The sequence below is a fragment of the Galeopterus variegatus genome, unplaced genomic scaffold, assembly GCF_000696425.1.
Source record: "Galeopterus variegatus unplaced genomic scaffold, G_variegatus-3.0.2 Scaffold46, whole genome shotgun sequence".
In the NCBI taxonomy this organism is placed as follows: domain Eukaryota; kingdom Metazoa; phylum Chordata; class Mammalia; order Dermoptera; family Cynocephalidae; genus Galeopterus; species Galeopterus variegatus.
The window spans coordinates 768314-781758 of NW_007726157.1; the positions used below are offsets into that span (position 1 = coordinate 768314).

At 37.4% G+C, this 13445-nt stretch overlaps 1 protein-coding gene across 1 annotated transcript in view; it reads right to left on the minus strand.

Moving 5' to 3' along the window:
• Window positions 1-13445, minus strand: part of CDK6 (cyclin-dependent kinase 6) — a 222771-nt gene that overhangs the window by 105971 nt on the left and 103355 nt on the right. The window lies entirely within an intron of this gene.

Below are 13445 nucleotides of genomic sequence, written 5' to 3' on the forward strand. Positions count from 1 at the left end.
TTTTTTTTTTTTTTTTTCCTTTTTGTCTTTTTTCGTGACCGGCAACGGATTGCAACCCTCAGTGTCGCGCCCGTACCGGACCGGGACCGGCAACGGGATCACAACCCTCGGTGTCGTGCCCGCAGCTCGCTCAGCCAGTGAGCGGGAACCGGTCTGTATATGGGATCCGAACCCTCGGCGGGAGCGCCGCCACGCTCCCAAGCGGCGCACTGTAGCAGTGCGCCACCGGGCCGGCCCCAGGTGTAGAATAATTTAAAAATAGTTTTAGATGGCATAGGAAATGTTCTGGAAGGATATATACCAAATTGATGTCAGTGGTTAATGTTGGGGAGAGGAAGGAGGTGGTGAGGGGGATACTTTTTACTTCATATGTGAGGGCACTTCAGAAAATCCATGGAAAGATTCTTATTATCTTTTAATTATATTTTTCCATGAACTTTTTGAATACCCTCATATTTCTATATTGTTTAACATGTTATTTCAACAATTAAATGAAACTATGAACTATATGTCAATAAATTTGAAAATCTGGAGGAAATGGATAAATTTCTTTACACATACAAACTATCAAGTTTGAACCAAGAAGACATAGAAAAACTGAACAGACCAATAACAAGCAACAGGATGGAAGCAGTAATCAGAAATCTTCCAAAAAAGAAAAGTCCAGGACGAGATGGCTCCACTGCTGAATTCTACCAAACCTTTAAAAAGGAATTAATACCAGTTCTTTCCAAACTATTCTAAAAAATTGAAACAGAAGCCATTCTCCCAAACTCATTCTATGAAGCCAGCATCACCAATACCAATACCAGACAAAGATACAACAAAAAAAGAAAACTACAGGCTGATACCCTTGATGAATTTAGATGCTAAAATCCTCAACAAAATACTAGCAAACAGAATACAGCAACATATCAAAAGGTTTATACATCATTATCAAGTGGGATGCATCCCAGGAATGCAAGGATGGTTCAACATATCCAAGTCAATAAATGGGATACACCACATCAAGAAAGTGAAGAACAAAAACCACATGATCATCTCAATAGATGCAGAAAAAGCATTTGACAGAATTCAACAGTACTTCATGATAAAGACTCTCAACAAATTAGGTATAGAGGGAAGGTATCTCAACATAACAAAAGCAATATATGATAAACCCAATATCATCCTTAATGGGGAAAAGCTGAAAGCTTTCCCCTTAAAATCAGGAACAAGACAAGGATGCCTGCTCTCTCCACTCCTTTTTAACATAGTTTTCGAAATACCTGCCAGAGCAATTAGACAAGAGAAAGAAATAAAGGGCATCCAAGTAGGTAAAAAGGAAATCAAATTGTCCCTGTTTGCAGATGACATGATTCTATATATAGAAAACCCAAAAAGCTCTACCAAAAAATTCTTAGAGCTGATAAATGAATTCAGTAAGGTTGCAGGATACAAAATGAACATACAAATATCAGTAGCATTTTTATACTCCAACAACAAACTAGACGAAAAGGAGATCAAGAAAGCAAGCCCATTTATAATAGTCTCCAAAAAAAAAAAAAAAAAACCTTGGAATAAATCTAACCAAAGAGGTGAAAGATCTCTACAGTGAGAACTACAAATCACTTCTGAAAGAAACTAAAGACACTAAGAGATGGAAAGATTTCTTGTTCATGGATTGGAAGAACCAATGTAGTAAAAATGTCCATACTACCCAAAGCCATCTACGGATTCAATGCAATCCCCATCAAAATACCAAAGGCATTCTTCACAGATATAGAAAAAGCAATCCTAACATTCATATGGAACAACAAAAGACCCCGAATAGCCAAAGCAACCCTGAGCAGAAAAAATAAAGCTGGAGGCATTACACTTCCTGACTTCAAACTATATTACAAATTTGTAGTAACAAAACCAGCATGGTACTGGCATAAAAACAGACATGTGGACCAGTGGAACAGAATAGAGAACTCAGAAATCAACCCACATATGTACAGCCTAATGAAAAAGGCACCAAGAACATACATTGGGGAAAAGACTGCCTCCTCAATAAATGGTGCTGGGAAAACTGGATATCCATTTATAGAAGGATGAAATTTGATCCATACCTTTCACCATATACCAAAATCAACTTGAAATGGATTAGAGACCTTAATATAAGGCTTGAAACTTTAAAACTCATAGAAGAAAACGTAGGGGTAATGCTCCAGGATTTAGGACTGGGCAATGACTTTATGAATAACACTCCAAAAGCACAGGCCACAAAAGAAAAAATAAACAAATGGCATTATATCAAACTAAAAAGCTTCTGCACAACAAAGGAAACAATCAGTAGAGTGAAATGACATCCTACAGAATGGGAGAAAATATTTGCAAAAAATGTATCTGATAAAGGATTAATATCCAGAATATACAAAGAGCTCAGACAACTTTACAGCAAAAAAACAAATAATCCAATTAAAAAATGGGCAAAGGAGCTGAATAGACATTCCTCAAAGGAAGACATACAAATGGCTGACAGGTATATGAAAAAATACTCAACATCACTAATCATAAGGAAAATGCAAATCAAAACCACTTTGAGATACCACCTCACCCGAATCAGACTGTCTATTATAAAAAAGAAAGAAAATAACAAATGTTGGTGAGGATCTGGAGAGGGAAGAACCCTCCTGCACTGTTGGTGGGACTGTAAATTAGTACAGCCATTATGGAGAATAGCATGGAGGTTCTTTAAACAACTACAGATAGAACTTCCATATGATCCAGCAATCCCACTCCTGGGGACATATCCAGAAGATTGTAAAACATCAGGTCAAAGGAATACTTGCACTCCCATGTTTATTGCAGCTCTATTTACAATAGCCAGGTGATGGAACCAACCTAAATGTCCATCAATGGATGACTGGATAAGAAAATTGTGGTATACATACACAATGGAATACTTACTCAGCCATAAAAAAGAATGAAATTCTACCATTTGCAACAACATGGATGAGCCTGGAGAAAATTATCCTGAGTGAAACAACCCAGGTACAGGAAGAGAAATACTGCATGTTCTCACTCTAACTGGGAGCAGAATCCATAAATAAACAAATGAACAATAAAGAGAGACAGAGAGAAAGAAAGAAACAAACAACAATCACAGTAATACATTGAACTTTTAGAAAACTAGATGTGGAAAAGGAGAGGGGAGGGGAAGAGGGAGGGGGGCTAATGAGGTGAGGAATTGGTTAATGGACACAAAGAATGATTGCATATTGTAATGACGAATAAGCTAACTATACTGATCTAACCACCACACATTCTATACAATTACTGAAAATCAACATTGTACCCCACATGTATGTATAATAAAAAATAAAATAAAAAATAAAATAAAATCCAATGAATAATATTATTAATGATGATGATGATGATTTTTATAGTGTCTAGTACTAAGCAATCACTACGTGTCAAAGCACTATTCTAAGCACCTTCCATTTAGTAACTCATTTAATCCACACCACAACAACGAGGCAATAATATCACCACTCCATTTTACAGGTCAAGAAACTTAGATACATAGAAGCATGTTAGGTGATCAGCCCAAAGTCATAACATTAGTAAGAGACAGGCTTGATTCAAACCAGAGTCTGGAAAAACTGAATTCAAATCCCCAATGCACTCCTCAATTAGGCCAATGAATGAGTGAGCACGTTAAATGTGGCGAGCCGTTTAACCTCTTGAAGCCTCAGTTTTCCCATTAGCAATATGAGAAAGTAACAAAACCTACTTCATAGGATCATTGTTTGTAAAGCACTTAGCATTATAATAAGCATTCAATAAATGGCAGCTATTACTGCTGTCATTATTAACCAGCATGAAACAGACATTCAGAAAATAAACCAATATTAGATCTTTATCTAATTTTAGGACCAATAAAATTAGATGCAAGATTTAAAACTCAGAAACAGTGTCCCAAAGTAGGAACCTATCATGATGTCATGATCCTCTGAAATCTGGAATTAGTAACAGTCACCTACCCCCCAAAATATTGTGAGAATGGTGTATACAAGGGGGAACATACAAGTGTTGGAAAAATGATGAGGCAGTATCATGCACTTCAGAGCTGGAAGGGGCTGTGAGGAGACACTTGTTCATCAGCTGGACCATTCAACCCTCTCACTGAGAACAGTATACTCATTTGGTTACTGGTTTATGGTTTAGGTTATTTCTTTAGAATTGGAAGTTCTGTCTTCATATCCTAGCTCATTTAAAACCAAAGCCTTAGTTTTTCCATCTATAAAATTGAGAAAATAGAGCTTACTTTCCATAATAGTAGAAGGTTTAAATGAAATAATACATGCAAAGTGGCAAATATTCAATGAATTGTAAATATTCAACAAAGTGGTAAATATTCAACAAATTGTAATTATTAGGATGATTATTGCCAAGATTAGTGCCGTTTCCTGGGGGAAACAGATTCACAACCAACTATGAGAAAATGTGGCCAGTGTCAACAAAGTGCTAAGAGGGGGCACAGAGCGACACAGGTGTACTGGAATCACTTTTGAGATCCCCCTAAGTGGATATTCTGAACTGGCAGGGGTTACTTTCTAAGCTTCCAAAGGTGAAAACCCTGAAGGAGACTGCATTGGTGAGGAACAGCCCTTCCGGACTTGAGAAACACTGCCAACAACTTGCAATGAATAAACAGGAGTGTGAAAATGAAGCACCAAATGTTAAAGAAGTTGTCTTCTGCTGTGGCAAATAAGTCTATTGGAAACACATGCACACAGCTTGTACACACGGGATTTTAAAAAGCATGACTAACCTAAAGTAATGTCAAGCTGGCTCGTCATGTTTAGCTTCCTGTACACGAAGTATCACCCATTTAAAACAGTACAAAGAATGAATCTGCTTGGTTCATGTTGCCATGTTCAACTCACTTAAGCAGCCAATTAGCAGTATAAAAATGTACAAATGTGAACTAATTAATTAATAATAAGGCCTATCTAGATTTATAAAAAGCCTGAACTACAGAGCAAAAAAAAGTGTAGTGATTTTATTTGTGTATTTATTTATATAGCACATACTATATTTTTCTTAATTACAAAATTGATAAAATATATATATACATGTTTATTGTAGAAACTTATAAAATTTTTAAAAAATCCAGAGGAAGGAGTAAAATCACTCAAATCTACTACTCAGAGAACAGAAAACTTCACTGCTTTTGAGTCTTTCTAGTTTAAAAAAATTACATATATTATATTTGTATGTAATAAATATAATATATATTATATTTAAGTAAAGTGGTTACTCTTCTGTTCACATTATTTTGTTCTTTTAAATATATTTAATGATTCATTGTGAATATTTTGTCACTTCAACAAGATTCTTCTACAATATAACTTTTTTATACGAAATGATTTTTAATGGCTGTATGGTTTTCCTCCCTGGGATATGCCATAATCATTATTATTTGGTATCAGTTGTGTTACTTTGGCACTTGTAGTATGGGTCTACTGCTTCTTTGTTTAAAGGCTAGAGTAAATTAAAACGACTTTTTAATACCATATCACAGCACACTATGAATCCACACGACTGCACTAACACTGATTCCTTGTAAATGATGCCTACAGTGTAAGTTGGTTCTACATAAGAATTACCATTCTTCAGATTTTATTAGGCTACTTAAAATTTTTTTGGTTAACAAACTGGAGTTTTCTTTTAAACCTACAACATCTAGATACAATTACTGGTTCTGAATCTTGAACTCTGAATTAGTGACTTAAAAAACAGAATCTTGCCAAGAATCTCACGACCTTCAGTAATTCAGTGGTGAGTTAGGTTGATGAGCATTATGAACCTGTAATAAACATGATTTGGGGGAACTCCGCAAAGTCCTTACCCATTGTTCAGTGGAACACCTAATCTCAAAAGTGAAAGTCTGGTCCCAAATGAAATAAGACATGGTTCCAATTCCAGAGAATAATATGAATGAATAAACTATAACACTTAATAAGAAAAAACACGTTTCCTTCAGAACTACAAGTGTTTTGATCAAAGACATTTCAAAGGATTTTCTACTTAAGCTTATTATCTGCTCTATCTCAGTTTATAGTATCATGAGACATACTTTTAAATTAGCCCCTCAAGATTGTAATCTAAATTAATCTGGCTTATATAAAACTCAAATATTTCACAGTAACCCTAGTGATGCAATGCAATGAAACTGTGGATACTGCCAATTAAGGCTCTTTAAGTTAAACACAGGTTTAAAAGTTTCCCTTTAAGTTACAAAGCGCAGTTCTAGTATAAAAGGTTGGAACATCTAGTAATACCTTTGGTAAACAGTCACTTGGGGCTCTCACTCTATCTTTCTGACACACGTGACTTGGAAGCATGCTTCAACAGGACACCATTGTGGAATGAAGTCTGGCTCCAAACAATTTTAGGTGGGGCTTTGTCCTTGGCAACTCCCCTAAAAAGACTCTGGACCTCAGTATGAATATCAGAAATCTTTAATGTCTTGTAATTGTTTCTTTTAGGTATTCTAGAGCTCTAATCCTCTTATTTCTTTAAAACCAAAACAAACAAGCAAACTAAAAACCTACCTCAAGCTTTTCTACGGGGAAAAAGATTTATCATTGGGCCTTATTTTCCAACCACAAAAAAGTATGATTAGTTCCAAAAGATACTAAAAATACCCAACTTTTACTATATAATAAATCACAAAAATGACAGCTTTAAACGGACAATTCTGGATATTTGGACATACCTAGCGCTAATGTGAGTGATATATTCATATCCTCAAAGCTTTAGCACCAAAAATGCACATCAACAGTTTATCTACTTAAAAACTAAAAACAAGACATACACAAGGAGTCTACTGTCTAAAACATGTTACATATAACAAACGTTTTTTATACTAAACAGATAACATGTTGAATTAAGGTAGGGGTTATGACTATAGGAACAGAGATATAGGTCACCTGAGCCTACACATAAACAGTGATGGGGAAGTCATAAAGGAAGTAGAGGGCTGTTGACAATAATGAGGGACAGTCCCAGGATCTTTTTTCTTATTACTAATACATATTTAAAAATTTTTTTAAATTGTGGTAAAATACACATCATTTACCATCTTGGCCATTTTAAGAGTATTGTTCAGTATTAAGTATATTCACATAACTGTGCAATCTCCAGAATTTTTCATCTCGCAAAACCGAAACTCTATACCTATTAAACAATGACTTCCCATTCCCACCCTCCCTGCGTCCAACCCATTGCAACCACTATTCTACTTTCTGTTTTTATTAATTTGACTACTCTAGATAAGTTATATATGTGGAATTATACTGTATATGTCTTTTTGTGATTGGCTCATTTATATAAGTTCCTCAAGTTTTTCATGTTGTGGCAAGAGTCAGAATTTCCTTCCTTTTTTTTTTTTTTTCCTTTTTGTCTTTTTTCGTGTCCGGCAACGGATCGCAACCCTCAGTGTCGCGCCCGTACTGGGGACCGGCAACGGGATCGCAACCCTCGGTGTTGCTCCCACACCTCGCTCAGCCAGTGAGCGGGAACCGGTCTGTATGTGGGATCCAAACCCTCAGAGGGAGCGCCACCGCGCTCCCAAGTGGCGCACTGTAGCAGTGCGCCACTGGGCCGGCCCAGAATTTCCTTCCTTTTTAAGGCTGAATAATATTCCAATGAATTTTTTTCATTTTGTTTATCTTTATCATACACATATATACCACATTTTGTTCATCCATCCATCCATTGATGGGCACTTGGGTTGTTTCCCTTTTTTGGCTATTGTGAATAACGTTGCTGTGAACATGGGTGTGCAATGATTTCTTTGTGACCTTGCTTTCAGTTCTTTTGGATAAATACTCAGAAGTGGATTTGCTGGATCTCGTCTTTAGAATCACAGTTCTCCCATAAAATGTGGTACCATATTGCTACCTAAGCAATGAGATAGCAACTAACAACACTATGTTAAGGTCCTGGAGAGTCAGTCAGGTGGGTTTTATTCACTCTCTGGCGATTTTGCCTCTCCTTTCTGCATGCAGGGAGAATCTGAGACATAGGTCACCACATCAAGCTCCCTATATGTACACACATACTCTACTTCAAAACTGACAGAGCTCCTGTATGTTTTCACTGATCAATTCCGAATGACAACAATGGGTTTCAAAGATTGCTTTTATAAACAGGTTCCCCCTACATCTTGCTTTGTCCTCAGGAATACCCAAAGAATGTTTCATTCAAAATTACAAAGGGCAAAACAAACAAATTCTGAGAAAGCAAGAGGATGGTTAAGGCAGGTTCCTTAAATCTTTCAGATCACCCAGAAAGTTGTAATTGGTGAATCCAAAGCAAGTAATTAATCACAGGACCATGAGACAAGCTAAAAGAATCACATGTGAGCTTTGTTCCAAAGAAGCACACAGCGAAGCTGTGTCATACTAACTGTCTCTTTACCATTGTGCATGATGGGGGTCAGGTGACTAAGGCTACACCTCACCTGGGGCTCCTCAGTAGAAATGAAGGCCTGGGCCCTAATTGGAAGTGCCAGTTTTCTATTTTTACTGCTTCTAGGCAACTGGATAAAAGTGAAATGAAAGTGGCCTTGCATATAAATTTTATTAATTAAATATATATGTTGAAGTGAGAATTAAAAGAATCCATATATTATTCATTCCTGAAAGTGATGATAATGCTGAAAAGGTAAGGAATCAATTTTGGCTAACTAGAAATAAAGAAATAACTCATTTCCACCAACCTCGAATATGTTGTTGGTGTTTGAGGGACAATGTAATGACTTAACTGGAGTTTGAAAGAAGAAATGATTACCTCATCATAATGGCTATTACTAACTCACTGTGGAAAGTCATAAGGAACTGAAACTACAAATATGCAATGTTAATTATAACTTCTTCAGAGCAGGATATAAAAATCAACATTGCATATAACTGAGAAAGAAAATATAAAGTCCAAGTGGCTAGGTTGTTGGCTAACGACCCAAATAATTATTGTTCTATACACATTGTTTTGTGATGCTATTTTTTTTAGTTTACTTTTTTTTTTTCCTTTTTTGTCTTTTTTACTGACCGGTAACGGGATCGCAACCCTCGGTGTCGTGCCCGTACCGCGCTCAACCAGTGAGCGGGAACCGGTCTCCACATGGGATCCAAACCCTCGGCGGGAGCGCCGCCGTGCTCCCAGACGGCGCACTCTCCAGTGCGCCACCGGGCCGGCCCTAGTTTACTTTTTTTTAAAAATTATTTTTATTTATACATATTTTGGGGGTACAGAGTTGACTATCAGTATTTGTGTACAGTCTGTGATGATCAAATTTAAAAACATTTAACAATGTACTGTGAATACTTCCCCATTTCAAGACATATTCAACAATATGCTTTTAATGACTGCATTGGGACGAAATAACCTCTTCTTTCCCCATTCTCCTTCTCAATTCTCTCTTGAGAATTTCCCCCTCATTCTGTACTTTTCTCCTCTCCAAATGAAGTAATGTATTAGACAAGCTGGTTTTCCACAGAATAGAGCATATTATTATTTGCCTACTGTAGCAGACATTATTGATTGCTAGCCATGAAGGATTAGTCCAAGCCAATGAAGACAATCATATTTCTATTTGCTAGGAATTGATCCAGGGAGGGGCATAAGACCCACTCCTGTATAGGCCAGTTGGCTAGAGAGTTTCAGGAAGCATTTTCCTCCTTGATAAGAGGAGCACAAGAGAAAGCCCGCTGCTCTCCTTCCTCCTCACCTCCCAGCCTTTACCCATGTCTTACACTAAATGCTACTTCTTGAGTGCATGAACTAGCAGCTGTAGCAACCATTTTGAAACATAAGGGGAGACATCGTTTACACACATACAAGGCTGGAGTGTAAAGAGGAAAGAGTCTGGGCCTTTGACATTATCAATGACTAGCTGAATCAACTTTGGGGCAGTTCACCTCTGGCCCTGTGGTTATGTAAACAATAACACCCTTATTTAAAGCCATTTTTCATTGAGTGTTCTGTAATTTGCAGTTGAAAGTTATTCTAACAAATCTAACTTAACTACCTTTCATTTACACCCACCACCCCTCACCCCCTGCTCAAAGAAACCTGTACCAACTTTCATTTCCTGTTGCTAATTATCCCTTCCAGGTGGTTATCCTTATCTCTTTGAGAAACACACCTCCTTCCATTAATGTTCACAACATCCCCTTCTTCATCTCTATCATTTCCTGTCACCCCCCACATTCCTCAGGGACTACGGCTCACCCTTTCTATACACACACAAACCATTTTCCTGCATGACTGCTGTATCCCTAGGATGGCCCAACTAAGACTTTACCTTCAGAGTACTGTGACTTCTTTAACTGCATTCCATTTTTTTGCCATCTACATAATACTCATATAGATAGCTATTCTGTTTTATAAATGGAATGCTAATGCATACAATTTTGTAATTGTCTTTTTCACATTGCAATGTATAATGGACTCATTTCCATGTAGATCTATTTGCAATACAGATCTATTGCTCAATTTTTAATAGTTGTGTACTATTCCATTTGATATTTATATACTATCTTTAGACAAAGGTTTTAAGCATTTATTAAATTACCCACAAATTTTATTTATTTATTTATTTTTTTCCCCTTTTTGTCTTTTTTCATGTCCGGCAACGGATCGCAACCCTCAGTGTCGCGCCCGTACCAGACCGGGACCGGCAACGGGATCACAACCCTCGGTGTCACGCCCGCACCTCACTCAGCCAGTGAGCGGGAACCGGTCTGTATGTGGGATCCGAACCCTCAGCGGGAGCGCCGCCGCACTCCCAAGTGGCACACTGTAGCAGTGCGCCACCGGGCCGGCCCTACCCACAAATTTTAAATGTCACTTTTATAATGTTCTAAACTGCTTGAACTTGTTTCTTGACTTTTACTCTTCTGCCTCTGTTTGGCTTTGTTTAGAGCACCTTGCCCCTTTAATTATTAAATATTTAGAATACATTTTAATAACTGGTAGGCAATTTTCCTCTTTCCCTTATTTATAAAACATTATTGGATATTCTTACATATTGTTACTCTGTACTGATTTTAGGATCATTTTGTTGAGTTCCCATAACTCCAAACAATCTTTTTAGTATTTTCACTGATTTTTAAAAATTAATAGATTAATTTGGGGAGAACAGATACCTTTACAATATTGAGTCTACTTTTTCAGGATATGATGTGGTTCTTCATTTATTCAAGTCTTCATCTGGGTCCCTAAGTAAAATGGTTTCATTTTTTTTCCATGTAATTCCTATACCTCTGAGGTCCCCACTGTAGTGGTCCAGGTCCTTATCCTTCCTCACCTGTATTAAACTGACTGCTTCCCCAAATGATCTCATTCCTCAAATCCGCCATTTACTCTTCGGCTAGCCTGATATTTTTAATGTGCACAACTGATCTTCTCAGATCATTCTCCTGCTTAACACCCTCAGACAAAGCCCACCTTGCTTTTTGATGTTGCCTCCTGGTACTCTGTGGACTTCCTACATCTTTACTCACTCACTGCCCGATGACCCCACTTTCTGAGAATAGGGTCTGCTTTAATCACTCTTCTTCCAGATTTACTGACCTCCCAGCACAGTGTATTAACAGGTGTCAATAAATGCTCAACGACTTTTTCATAGAGAAGTGAGGACCAAACTAAATTGGAAATGGCCGTGAATCTATAAAGGCCATTAGCTTAAAAAGAACTCACTGACTCCTCAAGGAGGAATGCTGTAGCAGGCAATAAAACTACAGGAGAATCAGAAAAAGTAGGTCTGGATTAGGGGATAGGAACCAAAGAGGCATAGCATGTAAATCAGTATTCATACCTATTAGCTGTTATAACATCTTCATATGTGTGTTAAGACTTTGGTTCACCATTTTAGAAATATAATGCTCCTAGACCTATAATGAACACTAAAGCATGGAACAAAATCAATTAAAGATGTTTCCTTTCTATTTTACCATCTCTTTCAGAAGCAACTTGCACAATGAGTCAAAAGATATGGGTTTTAGCACACTGTTCCACTGCTAGGGGTATGACCATAGCTAGTCTCTTACCTTCTATTATCCTTAAGAGAAGAATTCTATGCTCACATCACTGTGCCTGAGTCTTCACTTTCATGCAGAACTGGATTATTGGCTAAATCTCCTAATAATATTTTAATTTCATATCATCACATCAGTGTTTCTCAAAGTGTGATCTCTGAATCCATTGTTATTGACTAAGGTCCACTTCATCTTAGCCACTAGCAAATTGACTAAGCAAGTACCATCCTTCTGAGCCTCAGTTTTTCTTTTACAAAAATCAGGATAAATCCTGCCCTGCCTCTGTCATAAGACTATAAATTGAGACGTGATTATTTTATATTTTACATTTGAATTGTTTTTTAAATTGCCAAGTACTACGCAGCTAGACTACAAATTCCTTGAGGAACAGGAATAAATTGCATCTTTACATTTTCCACAAAATCCAACAAAGCACCTTATACAAAGAAATCTGTTGGTTTTATTTGATTTTATTAATCACCCAATAATCTACAGATATGCACTAAGATGAAGTACAGAAGCATAGTGACTTTTGCTCTTGGCTCTGTATATAGGAGTTATAGAACATTTTCACCAATTAAAGTGACTTTTGAATCTTTCTTTAGTGAAAAGGTCATGATCTTGTACTGTGGCTTATCAGTTATTCACCAAGAATTTATCAAATGCTTGCCAAGTGGAGGCACAAAAGTAGTACAAAAAAGTTCCTCTTAGAAATGTGAGTACACCCAGGGTCCTAAGCAGGAGCTGCAGGCAGCGCCCCCCCCAGCTGGCAAAAGTCAGGAGCATGCCCAAAACACCACTTCTGTGTGGGTGGTCCACGACAGGCACTGCCACTGCCACAGCTGCCACTAAAGTGGCTCACCTCCACAGGAGCAGCCACAGCCACTGTGCAGGCAGCCTGTCAGCCACTCAACTGCATTGACACAAGGAGAGTCACCAGTAGAGACCAGAAAAAGAAGAGGAAGTCTTTCTCTTCAAAGCCCACTCTAGAGTAACAGAAGAAGCAACTGCTCTCCCAGATGACCAGACATCAATGTACACGTACTGGAAATATCAAAATCCAAGAAAACTTGACACCACCAAAAGAATACAGTAATTCTCAAATACAAGATCCTATAGAGCAGGAAACTCTTAAAATGATTGAAAAGGAATTCCAAGCAACACTCTTAAAGAAACTCAATGAGACACAAGAAAACTCAGACAACATAATGAAATGAGAAAAAAATCCAGAATATGAAGGAGGAAATTTACAGAGAAATTAATACCATAAAGAAGAATGTAGTAGAACTCCTGGAACTGAAAGATTAATTCAATGAAATAGAAAACACAATCAAGACCTTAAGCAGCAGGCTAGAAGAAGCAGAAGAA